The 12,215-nt window shown below is 41.8% G+C and overlaps 1 long non-coding RNA gene across 1 annotated transcript; it reads right to left on the bottom strand.

The window, feature by feature from the left end:
• Positions 1-1,514: 1,514 nt before the first annotated feature.
• On the bottom strand, positions 1,515-10,073 carry LOC107506976. The gene is made up of 3 exons (XR_001596038.1): positions 9,914-10,073; positions 4,122-4,261; positions 1,515-1,661 (listed from the first exon to the last, which is right to left on the bottom strand). It is a non-coding gene; the product is annotated as an uncharacterized LOC107506976 (long non-coding RNA).
• Positions 10,074-12,215: the final 2,142 nt, after the last annotated feature.

Genomic DNA, 12,215 nt, shown 5'->3' with positions numbered 1-12,215 from the left:
CACAATTGTCACTAACGTATTTGTGAAATTATTTGTTTATCTCTTTCACTGAAATGCACTTTAAAATCAGGCACCATGTCTCTTTTGTTCAACTCTTTATCCCAAATGCTGAGCACGGTTTTATCTGACTTAATAAGTACTTCTTGAGGGACTGAATACACCAGCGAGGGAACTAAAGGATAAAATTCTTCCTTTTGCCTGAACCTGGAAAATCGTTGCTCAGGCTGGTGCCTATGGATAGGCATGAAGCTCAACTTTCCTCCAGATGTAGATTTTAGACACCTACAGAGGGTACTTCTCTGTGTCTAGGCCTTTGGGTGTCTCCAAGGACAGCACTGTGTGTGTAAATAAGCTTGAAGACGACAAATCTATGAGACTCCAGGGTGTCCAGATAGGCTCAATTGTGAAGAGGTAGATTGTGACATTGTCTTGCTTTGGTAAGTGATAATTTGGTAGTATGCTATAAAAAAAGCAGAATTCAGGCTTAAGCAACCAATAAACTCGGGTGTGAATCTTAGCTTAATAGCCTATTATCTTATAAAATCAGGCAAGTTATTAAACTTCTCTGAGCCTCCAGGTTAGCTACCTATCACACTGAGTCATTGTGCGGATTAAATGATATAATCTATGTTAGGTGCTCAGCTCAGAGTTTGGCACATAGAAAAGGCTGACTAAACATTGCTATTGTTGTTACCATTATTACTGGTGGCACCAGTTCTCTAATAACAAACTATTGACCTTTGCTACGTTGCTTCCTCCAGATGTAAGCATCAATGATTAAGTGAACTCTTAGGTTTCATCCATTCTATAACTCTCTAAAACACTTCTATGGAAAGGGTAAGGATATTTTCTCTTTGCAGCCATGCTCAGTTGGAATTGTCCTGGAAGATGATCAAGAATACACACAGTAGGGGAAAGTCCACTCTAGTCTGGCTTGGTCCTGCCTGGAACCCGATACTTTTGGGTGGAACTAGAGGCAGATGTTTCATGACAGCCACATCATGTACATCTTTCTGGGAATGATGACAGGAGAGGGACCAGAGAAGCAGAATTACTTAAATTTATTTTCTTGGAAGGAAGATATTGTTGGCAAGACTTATGCTTTGCCTCATAAATGGGCAGGGAGACTGAGCAGGAAGAACTGGGTTTGAACCACTCCCTCTCTGCTGGCTAGGCCCAAGAATATTGCCTCTGAGAGCATGGTACTTGGCTCCAACTCATACTTTCCATCCCGAGAGGTCCCAAGCTCTCCTTCTGCCCCTTTGGTGATCTGTCGTTAATCTGATACATGTTTGATTTGAAACCATTTGAATGAAATGTGCGGAAGGAAAAGAAAAAAATACAAATAAGGACAATGACTGTAAGTAGGGAGAGATGGGGGCAAAAAAAATGGAGGAATCCCTGTGCAAGAGATAAGATTCTTTCCAACCGAAGGACAGAAAACCCAAAATTAATAGTGGTTTAAGCAAGATTAAGGTTTATTTGTCACACACATTAAATGCTCAAAAGGCAGATCAGGGTTGTTAGTATGGCTTTGCAATTATAAGTGAATAGACGGATTCCTTCTATATCATGCCTCTGCCATCTTCAACATGCAGTTTCCACATTGCAGTCCAAGATGGTGGCTCCAACTTTTGCCATCACATCGGCATTCTAGGCAGCTGGAAAGAGAAAGAGAGAAAAGGGGAGGGCAAGGGAAAGTGCTTTTCCTTCAAGGACATTTCCCAGAAATTGAATACATTGCTTCAACTTATATCCCATTAGACAGTACTTAGTCACATGGCTACATGTAGCTGCAGAGAGATTGGGAAATGTGTTTTAATTTTGAGTAGCCACATGTCCATCTATCTTTTGTGGGGTTTTATTACCGAGGAAGAAGAACAGTATAGGTATCAGAGGACAATTAACAGTCTCTGTCACACCCTGAAAACAAGAATGGACATCATAGAATGATATCATAAAAAGGGCCACAGTCATCCTTGGAAGTTGTCTCCAAGGCCGAGCGGCTAGACCTGATTGGAATTTTAATTCTACTGGATGCTAGCTGTGCAATGTTGGGCACATTTCTGAATCTCTCTGAGCACAAGTCTTTTCTTTTATAACACTAATAATAACTTCAGAGAATTGTCACCAGAATTAAAAGGCAATGTTAGGAAATTGCAGTGTCTTTCTGGACGAACAGTTGGAAGCTGACAATGTCTTCTTGATTATGATGTTTGTTTTGAATGTGGAACCTCCCCAAGGATCTCCTTTTCCTTTAGCCAACTGGAAATAAGATTTCTAACTGGCTATCATCATTCTTGTGACCATTTACCACACCCTTCAAAAAGGCCATCATTTTCTTTTTAGATAAATTAATCTCGCTCAGATTTTGAGTTCCTCTGAAAGCCAAGATCTCCTCGTCAGAACCAAGCTCTAACATTTTAAAACTAATGGCTTATAACAAGAGATATTGGTGAATTCCCTCTTCAGTTAGTGTTTAATTCTCTGAAACATGCATTTAATTTAGGCTTAATTAAGCAGCTATTGTCTACTTATTAATAAATGCTTATTAAAAACATATTCGTTGCCTGTGATGTGGTCGTAGAATTCCAACAAGCAGTTCCAGTCTTCACTTCCACCTTCTTCTCCTGCTGCCTAACAGCCAATGTTCATGCTTCTCCAAAAGGATTTTATTAACTGCTAATCTTTGCAGGGAAGAAACATGTCTAAGGCTGCTTCTTCTATCTCCATCTCAATGAGGAACAGACCCCAGCCTGTTTCCCTAAAATACAAGGCATGTGGTCAACTGGAATATCGGCTGTGTGGCTTTCTTCTGTGGGCTGTGGATCATGCCCATGCACTGTACCTGCTGCTGGACTGAGACAGGGCCAAGCTCTTTATGTTTCCTTTGCACAGTACCAGAAGTATCATGTATAATTTCTGATAAAACTAAAAGACAGCTAATAATACTTGACATTTATGCAGAGTTTTACAATGCATGAAGCATTTTCATGTGTCAATAAAAATGACAAGGATAATACCAACATTTATTGGATACATAAATAAGTATTTTATGCATATCTCTAAATTGTATCATCTAGCATGATGAGCATTATTGTATGCTAGTTTTACAGATTAGCAAACTAAGGCTCAGAAAGTACAGATAACTTATCCAAGGATACAAGCTCAAAGGTGGCAACTCTCAAAAGAGGTGAACTTGAGACTCATGTGCATTTTCCTGATTTCACTATAATTTCTTGCTTTGTGAAGGAGTCAAGTGCAAAAAAGAAGAGGATGGAATCGAGCCATACAAATGCTACCTATTTTGAACCATAGCTTAATATTTCCTGAAGGAAGATTCTATGAGTTGTAAGCAGCCCAGGAGCCAAACATTCGCTTGCCTTCTTCCAAGCTCCTTTCTAACTGGTGTGGAGACCACAAGGTCACTGGCTAGGAAGGTTAGAAAGAGAGAGAGATGCTTTCTTCACACAGGACAGTAGAAGCTCAGCACCATTGGCAGGCTGTGGTGGTCACATTAGGGAGATCTCAGGGAGCCCTTTATAATTATTAGTAATAGTGCCATTTTTCCTATTTCATATTTAATGTTTTCCTTGGCCTCATTCAATCTATAGTAATAATTATATTTCTTAAACATCAATACATACATATGCCTTTTCCTGTAATTTTTGTAAAATAGTTTCAATTGTTTTATAAATATTAGTTGTAACAAAAAATTCTGAGTAACATTTAATATATTTTTATCATTTTAATGTGCTCTGCAGTTGGGTTATCTTGTATTTTTAAAGTTCAATTTTATGGCTTATTTCCTTTTCCTATTTGCTTTAATTACATTGTTTTTATACGTAAAACATTTATTAAATTCAAATACAAAATACTGAAAAACATATGCTCAGAAAATTTGCTCTCATCATAACTTCTCCAATCTACTTTCTTTATGAAAACATTTCCATTAGTGTCTGGAGTCATTTTTCAATTTATTTTGTGAATGTGTGTATATGTATATAAGTATAAATAGATACATATAAATTAAAAAGAAAATATCATTTTTTCTTTCCTTACTAAGATAACACAGAATGTTTAATTGTTAAATCAGACTTAACATGGATTATAGATCTTACCCAGTTCCAATTTACAAGTCATTCAAAGGACATAGGCAAAAGCGAGATACCGGTCAACTATTCTTCCTGTGATGAGGTATAAGATCACCCATAGCTCTCCCAGTGCCTTTTTGCTCTTGTAGTAGGACATATTCTGCTTCCTGTTTAACATGCAAAGATTAAGCAATGAACATGAATTGTTGCTACTTTGGCTGAGAACTTAGCAGGTTTCCACATGGAGGGTAGCTGATTTCCTTTATTGAGGGTAAAGGAGGTACTGCTACAAATCAAAAATGGCCCTCCGGAAGAGGTGAAAGGTATGCGAGGATGGGTGGGGAGCTTCCATGCTCCCTGCGCCCTGCACTCCCTGGCACCTCCACATGTTCGCTAACCCAGAAACTCAATAATGCTATTTGATCACAGTTTGATCAATGCCACTTTGAGCACTATGTGCTTGTCACTGAATTAACACCTTTATAAATTCTCACAACATTTTTGCAAAGTAGACACTACCTGCTATACAAATGAAAAATGAAAAAAACTCTGAGAGATTAATGCCTGAGTCTGTACAGCTAATAAGTGATGAACCCAGATTTGCTCATTAGTCAGATTCCACTGAGCATTTTACTATGTTAAATGCAAATAAAGTACTTACCCCAATGAAATACTCAGTGAATAAGCTTAGGGCCTGGAACATATCAAGTATTCAGTAACTGGGAATCATTGTCTAATCAACAGAAGTTTGAGCTCACTGGGGACAGGGAAAGATCATTTTCTATGTCTCTTTCTATGTCTCCAAGTGCACAGTGCAGGACAGGACTGTAAACGCTTAATTCTCACTGACTCTTGGTGACTTCAGAAGAATACCCAAGAAGGAGCAATGTAACTTGAGTGCAGGCAGCACTGACTCAAAGCATACAATGTGGACGTGATTGGTGATGGTCAGTGGCTTGGCTTTCCCAGAGGAGCCTGGCTGGCTGGGCTGAGAGTTTCAGGCTGTCCCAGGGGTGACAGAGCCTGGGAAAAGCTGTGACGAGGAACAAGAAGGTCATTGCCAGCTGTCAAAGTTTTAGGATTTGATTTCCAAAGAAAAGGGAGAGGATATGGGTTAACTGAGTTTTTAGACCTCAAAGTAACCAAAGGGACTTTCCTGACTCTAGTAACCAGCCACTAATTGTGGTGAGTCAAGAAAGCGGTAAAGAAGCAAGGGAGAGGCAAGTTTGACAACCTAAATGATTCTGGCCTACTCTTAGTCTTTGTTGTAAATAATCATGGAGATTCAAAGGAGCAAATACTGCATGTTTGGACCCAGAATCCTCTAGCATTGGTGGCAGCCATCCTCCCCTGGTCACAATCGCCATCTTCTCTCTGTAGTGCTTCCCTCATCCCAAGAGGCATGTGAGGTTCAGCTCCCAGTGCATTCTGTGGGCTCCTATTTTGTTTGGTCCACTTTTCAGCTGAGGAGGTCCCTAAGGACACATCACTAACTGCCAGATTCTCACTAGGTCAAACTCCATTTTTGTTATTGAGTATGTGGACAATATGTCAAACCATAAACTTGAATGACCTTGAACCATCCACCAGAGCAAGTGAGGAGTGAGAGCACACCCAAGTTAAGCTCAGGGACATAGGCAGCCCACCAGGACAGGATTGATTTGCTTTGTTATTGGGCCTCCTCTATCTTTAAATACTAACAGCTAGAGGAGTTAAAAGGATTTCTAAAAGGTTTATCTGAGGGTGGGTTTGAAAGCTCCCCTCTCCTGCTCTGTTTTTCTTTTACAACAGCTTTGCACAAGGGGCAAGGCTCCTGCCAAAAGGCCTCGTAATGCCCCCTCTGTGGAGGCTGGATTTATCCGCTCAGCTGTCCCTTGTAAATTTATTCCTGTGTGAAATTTTTCCCAAACCATTCATTCCTTCGCTTAGCTCAGGCAGCTGGAATGTAGAAAAAAAAATACATTTTTTTTCTTTCTTTCTTTCTTTCTTTTTTTTTTTTGTCGTAAGAATGTGCCTTTTGTGTGCCTAGAGGGGCTGGGCTGAAGAGAAAAGAAAACAAATGTGTGTGCTGATGCACATATATATACACAGAGCTATGACAGCGCCCTCCCCACACCTCGCAGGCTCAGAGCTGCCCTGGGTTGGCGAGGGGTGGCACAGGGTTCCTGGGATGCCAGTCGATGAAGGTGTCTGCAACAGGGGGCCTTGGGTCCTTAACCTGGGACACAGCCAGAGAAACACCTCACTGGTTGTTTCCATGGCAACATCACAATTTAACTGGAATGGAAAGCCTCAGTGGTTTAGAGCCAGGAGCAGCTTTCCAGCTGCACGTGTGCACAAAGCGGGGGTCCTTGGGGAGGAGGAGAGTGTTGGGAACTTTTACTTTAATTTTCCTTGAGTCATTAAGGTCTCTGAGGCAGGTGAGGGCTGTGGAAGGAGTTAGAGGTGACATATGCGCTTAAAGAATTTGGGCTCCCTTAGGGAGTGAGAAATTTCCTGCAAGGCGTGATCACTGGGGAGGCCTTGCATCTTGAGCAAACAGGGAAAGGTATGTTGGCATGAGAAGACATGTGAATCAGCTGGCTTGTCTGTCCTCTGCACTCCCATGGTGTTTCTGCTCCTGGGGTACCCTAGCATACAGAGATGGTTGAAAATTTAGTAGCTTTGGCAGAAGAGTCAGGACAAGAGTGTGCCCCACTTTCTGAAAAAGACTCATATGCTACAGAGCAAAGAGGGTTTGCAGTAAACTCTAAGTACAAGAGATCAGAGGTCCGAGTGTCTTGCTGTGTGTGGTAGTCCAGCTGCAGTCAGCGCAGGCAGATGAACACTAGCACCTCAATTCTGGGTTTGTGTCTATGCCCACAGCATTTTGTGAGGGTTTCTGCCAAGAATAGCTGTCCAGGAGCACAGAGGCCCCCTAAAGCCAGGGATCTGTTTTTTCTTATGGGATGGCAGACAATTTTTAAAATCAGTAAACCTACATAATCTTTTTCTGCCTATAGTATATATACACTTATAATGCAGGTGCCACTTATATCCCTACAACACCAGGATAAGATCTGGGGGGCCTTCAGTGTTGTACTGATTTTTCTCACATTCTCAAGGGGCTGCCCTCAGTCTGGAAGCCTGAGCTAATGATCATGGTTATGGTTTTAGGGAAGGATCCCTTCTGTTGTGTGCTTGGAGACAACCAATGCTCCCCTGCCACCTGTCCCCTTATTTGCAGCTGGGTTGTTGGGGCTCAATTGACTCTATACCATTCCCAGGAAGTCAAAAAAAGAAAAAAGGAAAGAAAAAAGAAAAAGGAAAAGGAAGATGAAACCTCTGTCATTAGGGAGTTAACAGGTCTGAGGGGATATATGGTAGGCTTTGGAGGGCCATACCAGGCTGGAGTACAAGTCAGAGAGGGGAAGTCCCAGGCTTCTCAGGCTTCAGTGTGCTTCAGCTGATTATCTCATTAAGAGACCCATTCAGCGAATGTGGGTTAGCTGAGGCTCTGTCTTTCAAACAAGCTCCTGGGTGATGACCTTGCTATGGATCCATTGCCTGCCCTTTGAGTAGCTAGCTAGGACAGGAACACTCATCCCATGACGCCAGGAGGGATGTTCGTGCCGTGGAGCATGGAAGAGTACTCTCATTTCAACATTTCTGCCATGGTCCCCAGAAAGGGTGGTAGCTTCTCTTTTGTGAGCCTGTCTTTCCTGGTCTTGTCCTCCTATAAACACTAAGCGATTCCAACACCAATCATCAATTTCAGTGTACCATCCCTGGAAATAAACGATTTTAAGGGCAACTATGGTTTATTTTTGGAACTGCAGTATTACTTAATGGCCAAAAGTTTAGCATTTAACATCAGACAGACCTGGATTTGAATCCTGATGCCCACTTATACATCTATGCAAACTTGGAAAAGCTACATATTCTCTATAAACTTAATTTCCTCAACTCTGAGGCCTAAATGTAATAATGTGTGTGAAGTACCCAATTTATATTACCTATTACCATTATTGGTTATGAAATAATTGATATATGTCAGAAGTTATGAGCTGGAGGCCCATAGGTTGAACTGCCCTTCTCCCAAATCCAGATGTTTGGCCTGTGCAGTATTTAAATAGCACTGACTTAGTTGCCAACATCTTAAAATTAAAAAATTTCACATAAAAACCAGAATTTTAGGCTTATGTTAAAAACTATGAGATCTGACAAACCTGGCACCGATTTCTCGTGTGGTAACAATTGGCTAGGAGAGAGGCTGAGCAGGGCTGAAGACTTGGCATGGGGTCTATACCTCCAGTTCACCACCAACCCAGTCCTCTCATTTGTGTGACCTCCTCCCTGTGGGCACATACCCGTGGGTCCCCACACCTACAGGGTTGATCCTTTCTGACTCTGGAATTCTAGTTATTTTGGCTCACTGATGTGTAGTAAGGTCTTTTGGAATCCAGCAAGTCAAGGATTACCTTACCAATAATGCTTCTACTACTTAAATGAAAGAAATCTGGTAGGCTCTGTTTTGCCTTCTAACAGAGCAGTTATCTTTATTGCTCTTAGCAGTATCTCTGGGGCAAGAACCTGTTGGTCTAAAAGGTTTCCTTCATCCATCACTGACTACTGGGTCATCTTGGTAGTATGTCTTTTTTTTGCTCTCGCCGCAAAGTCTAAAATGTTCATGACCTAAGCCTTACAGTAGGTGCTTCTCTTGCTCTGGTACTGAGGTCTGGATGATATATGGGCATAATCACTCTTTTGTTGACTCTTGCTTTTTTTGAGTCTCTAGAGCTGCCTGGGACTAGTGCCCAAGAACTTTGCTCCTTGAGTTAGTGGCAAGCTAGACTGTGCTACTGGCTGTTGCCCAGAAGTACTCCTGGTACCCGTAATGGGAAGGGCCACAATGGGAAAAAGTCTTGCGCTGGCATTCTCTCTCTCTTCCCCCACCCCTCTTTCTCCCAGCTTTTATTTTTTTATGGGCTGGAGGTGGAACCACAATAGCAGAGATGAGGTGAAGGCACAGAATGAAGATAAAAGCCCTGACAACCAACAACTAAAGTAACACTGAGAAACCCTGCTCCCAGGGTACTAACCTTGAATGGGAAGGAAGCCAGAAGTCTTGCAGGCATATTCACTGACTTTAGGCTTACTCCTTTTTTTTTTTTTTAATAGGCTCTTCTGTAGACCCACAACTTCATGAAAATTCTGTGGAAGCTGACTTCTCCCCTCTGCCTCAAACAAAGCCTATAAGGGGGGTGAACCTTGGGGTGGTGCTGGATCTGGGTATGAGGAGAGTTTTCACGGGTTGTGTTCTGGGAGGGACCACATGGTTGTTTCTGCAGATGGATCAGTTTCTCTGACCCACAGTGCATAGCCCTGCATGACTTCTGGCCTCCTCCCCACTCCAGGTTCCTACCCTGAGAGCAGGGTTTTTCAGTTTTATACTGGTTATTGGTTGTCTGAACAGTGATGAAGAATGGGGTGGCTGCCATTGGGAAATATAGTTCTAACTTTGTTCAACCTTGGGGGACAAATGCTCATGAATTTTGGTTTTGCAAGTTTGTATGCAATGGTAGGTTCAATATTCCTGCCATCACCTCCAGAAAGTGGGACTAGAGCAACAGAGTATTTTCAGAAGACCTGAAAAAAATGTCATTTTGTGCAGACTCAAGTTTGCTGTTCAGGTTCCTTCAACCAACTTAACAGAACAAGAGACAGCCAAAAATCACATTTTATTTTCTAGAATTTTGATAGCCTTAAGATAATCCACTCTTGTGCTCATTGAAATAAAGACACAGAACTCGCTCAGATCAGAGGTTGTGTTTACTCACCCTGTATGTCTGGGCATGAGTGGCCTTGTCCACTCTAAGTGGTTCTTTAGATGACTGTCAGGACTGTTGAGCCTGTTGGCCTAAGGCTGGCCTGTGAAGAGGCTGCTGGGATCCCCTGCACATGAAGCAGCCCCAGAAAGCTGGCGAGGAAAGCACCCGAAGCCCATCAGAGCTTATGTCCCTGCAGATCACAGGCTCCTTCACACCAGGTTGCACGGGAGGTGGGTAGTTTTCTACCATGAAGCTGTATCAGAATCACCTGGAAGCTCTGTGAATACTGATCCACCAAGTTGGAGTGCTGGACATGAGCCAGGAGTGCTTTTAACAAGCACCCCCAGGTGACTCTGAGCTTAACCACCCATTTTACACGTGGACTTTAAAAGCTCATGTGGAGAATTTTTCTCATTCTTCAATTCAAAACATTCCTTAACAGTATCTCTGCTTAGAGGAGAGAAGTTTCAGGAACCTAAATGCTAAGCCCTGAAGGGACAGGATATGGACTTCATAATCATCTGGTACTGTTTGGGAGCTATGTTCAGATTAGGTGAGTGTAGGCCTCATTACCTGGAACACCTGCTGTGAAGGAGCTCTAGATGTCCTCCAGTTAAGCTGGAGTTGTTTTCTTTAAAGATTTGACCTGACACCCCTCGGTTCCAGGTGGAACATATTTTCACTTAAAATAAAATGTTGGTTCGGAAGGGAATTTAGAGATCTATTCCAGAGCCCCTATTTTAATAAGTGAGAAATTGCAGGTTAGAAACAGACAAAAAAAAATTTATAATGATAAATTCTTGAATATACATTCAAGGAGCTTCATAGAGAGAGGGACTTAGAAGGAGAAAGATTAACTAGAAACAAAATTATCTTCCCCAAATTCAGCTGTTGACTAGGCAGAAATGACCTCCTTTTTCCTGAAAATCCTTTCAAGGGGGGATACGTGCCAGGCAGTGACTGTGAAATTCTTGGTCTTCCCCAGGCTTCTCTGTCAGCTCAGAGAGGACATCTTGCCCAACCCCAGCCTGCCTGAGCAAGCTCTTCCATGCAGAATTGTGTCATCCCCTGAATTGCATGTGGTGAGGTGTTTTCTGTAAATATGGAATGCCAGTTTTGTCCCAAGTTCTAACCCTAGGTCCTGGTATCATTAACAGAAGAGATGAGAGCTACTTTCCCAGAGCTTTCTATCTAATTCTAAACTTATTAAATTCTGTTTCTGTGCTTATAACTGTCCAGTTTCTACCTTGAGAAAAAAACTCTAGTGCTTGGAATTTTGATAAGAAATAACTCCTTTATTTTCTCATTCATATGCCATAGGAAACCACACTATGTGAGGTATTCAGTGCTCCCTATGGGTTAAGCATTAGGTGCTAGGGATTCAACAGTAAACGAGGCAGACACAGCCTCTCTCAAGGAGCTTATAATCAAGTGTAGAGAGACAAGAAATCAATTGATAAAGAATCAGGTAATTGTTGTGGTGAGTGCTATGGTGATATGATTGTGACTGAGAGTGGGTGGTTACTGAGACCTAGCATGACAAAAGCCCTCTCTGAAAGGTTTACATTTGAACTGAGACTTGAATGATAAAAGGAGCCTGTTGAAAAGGAGCCTGTAGGGCATGTAACAGTATGTGCAAAGGCCCTGACCCAGAAGTGAATTTGGTGTTGTTTTAGGAGAGAAGGTGAAGGTGGAGAAGTCGGCAAAAACCTGCAGGTGGTAGAGGGGGTTTTAAGTTATGGAGAGACTTGATTTTCTTTACATTTTAAAAGCCCTCTAGTTGTATTGAAGAGAATGGATGTGGTGAGGTGAAACAAAAAGCAGAAACACTGTTTAGAAGGCTACTGCAGTGACAGGCAAGAGATGAGGAGAAGATGAGCCACAGAGGCAGGAGTGGAGGTGGAGAGAGTTGGTTATAGACAGGATGAATTTGGAGGAACAGCTAAAAGCATTTGTGGTTCTGGGCCTTCTTATATGAGAAATCTTTGAAAGTATGAAATATGTAAGGGAAGATTAGTTTTTCAAGAGTCATTTTATCAAATATTTCAGAAAGGCAGATGCCACATAATTGTATGCACCGCTGTGTACATTATAGATCACAAATAGATGCATGGTAAACAGTTGCTGAGTACATGAAAGGAACAATGATCACTGTGGTTGTTTCTGTTTTTAATTTTTAAAATTGAGATTGAATTAACAGAATAATTAGCATAAAATGAAATGTACATATCTTAAGTGTTCTCTTCGACGATTGTACTGTGGTTTTCTATGGCCATATTATCTAGTTCTGGCTATATGTTTTAAGCTGTTT

The sequence above is a fragment of the Rousettus aegyptiacus genome, unplaced genomic scaffold (assembly GCF_014176215.1).
Source record: "Rousettus aegyptiacus isolate mRouAeg1 unplaced genomic scaffold, mRouAeg1.p scaffold_m13_p_5, whole genome shotgun sequence".
In the NCBI taxonomy this organism is placed as follows: Eukaryota; Metazoa; Chordata; class Mammalia; order Chiroptera; family Pteropodidae; genus Rousettus; species Rousettus aegyptiacus.
Note: the sequence above shows the minus strand (reverse complement) of the source record. Positions and strands in the feature narration are given on the sequence as shown.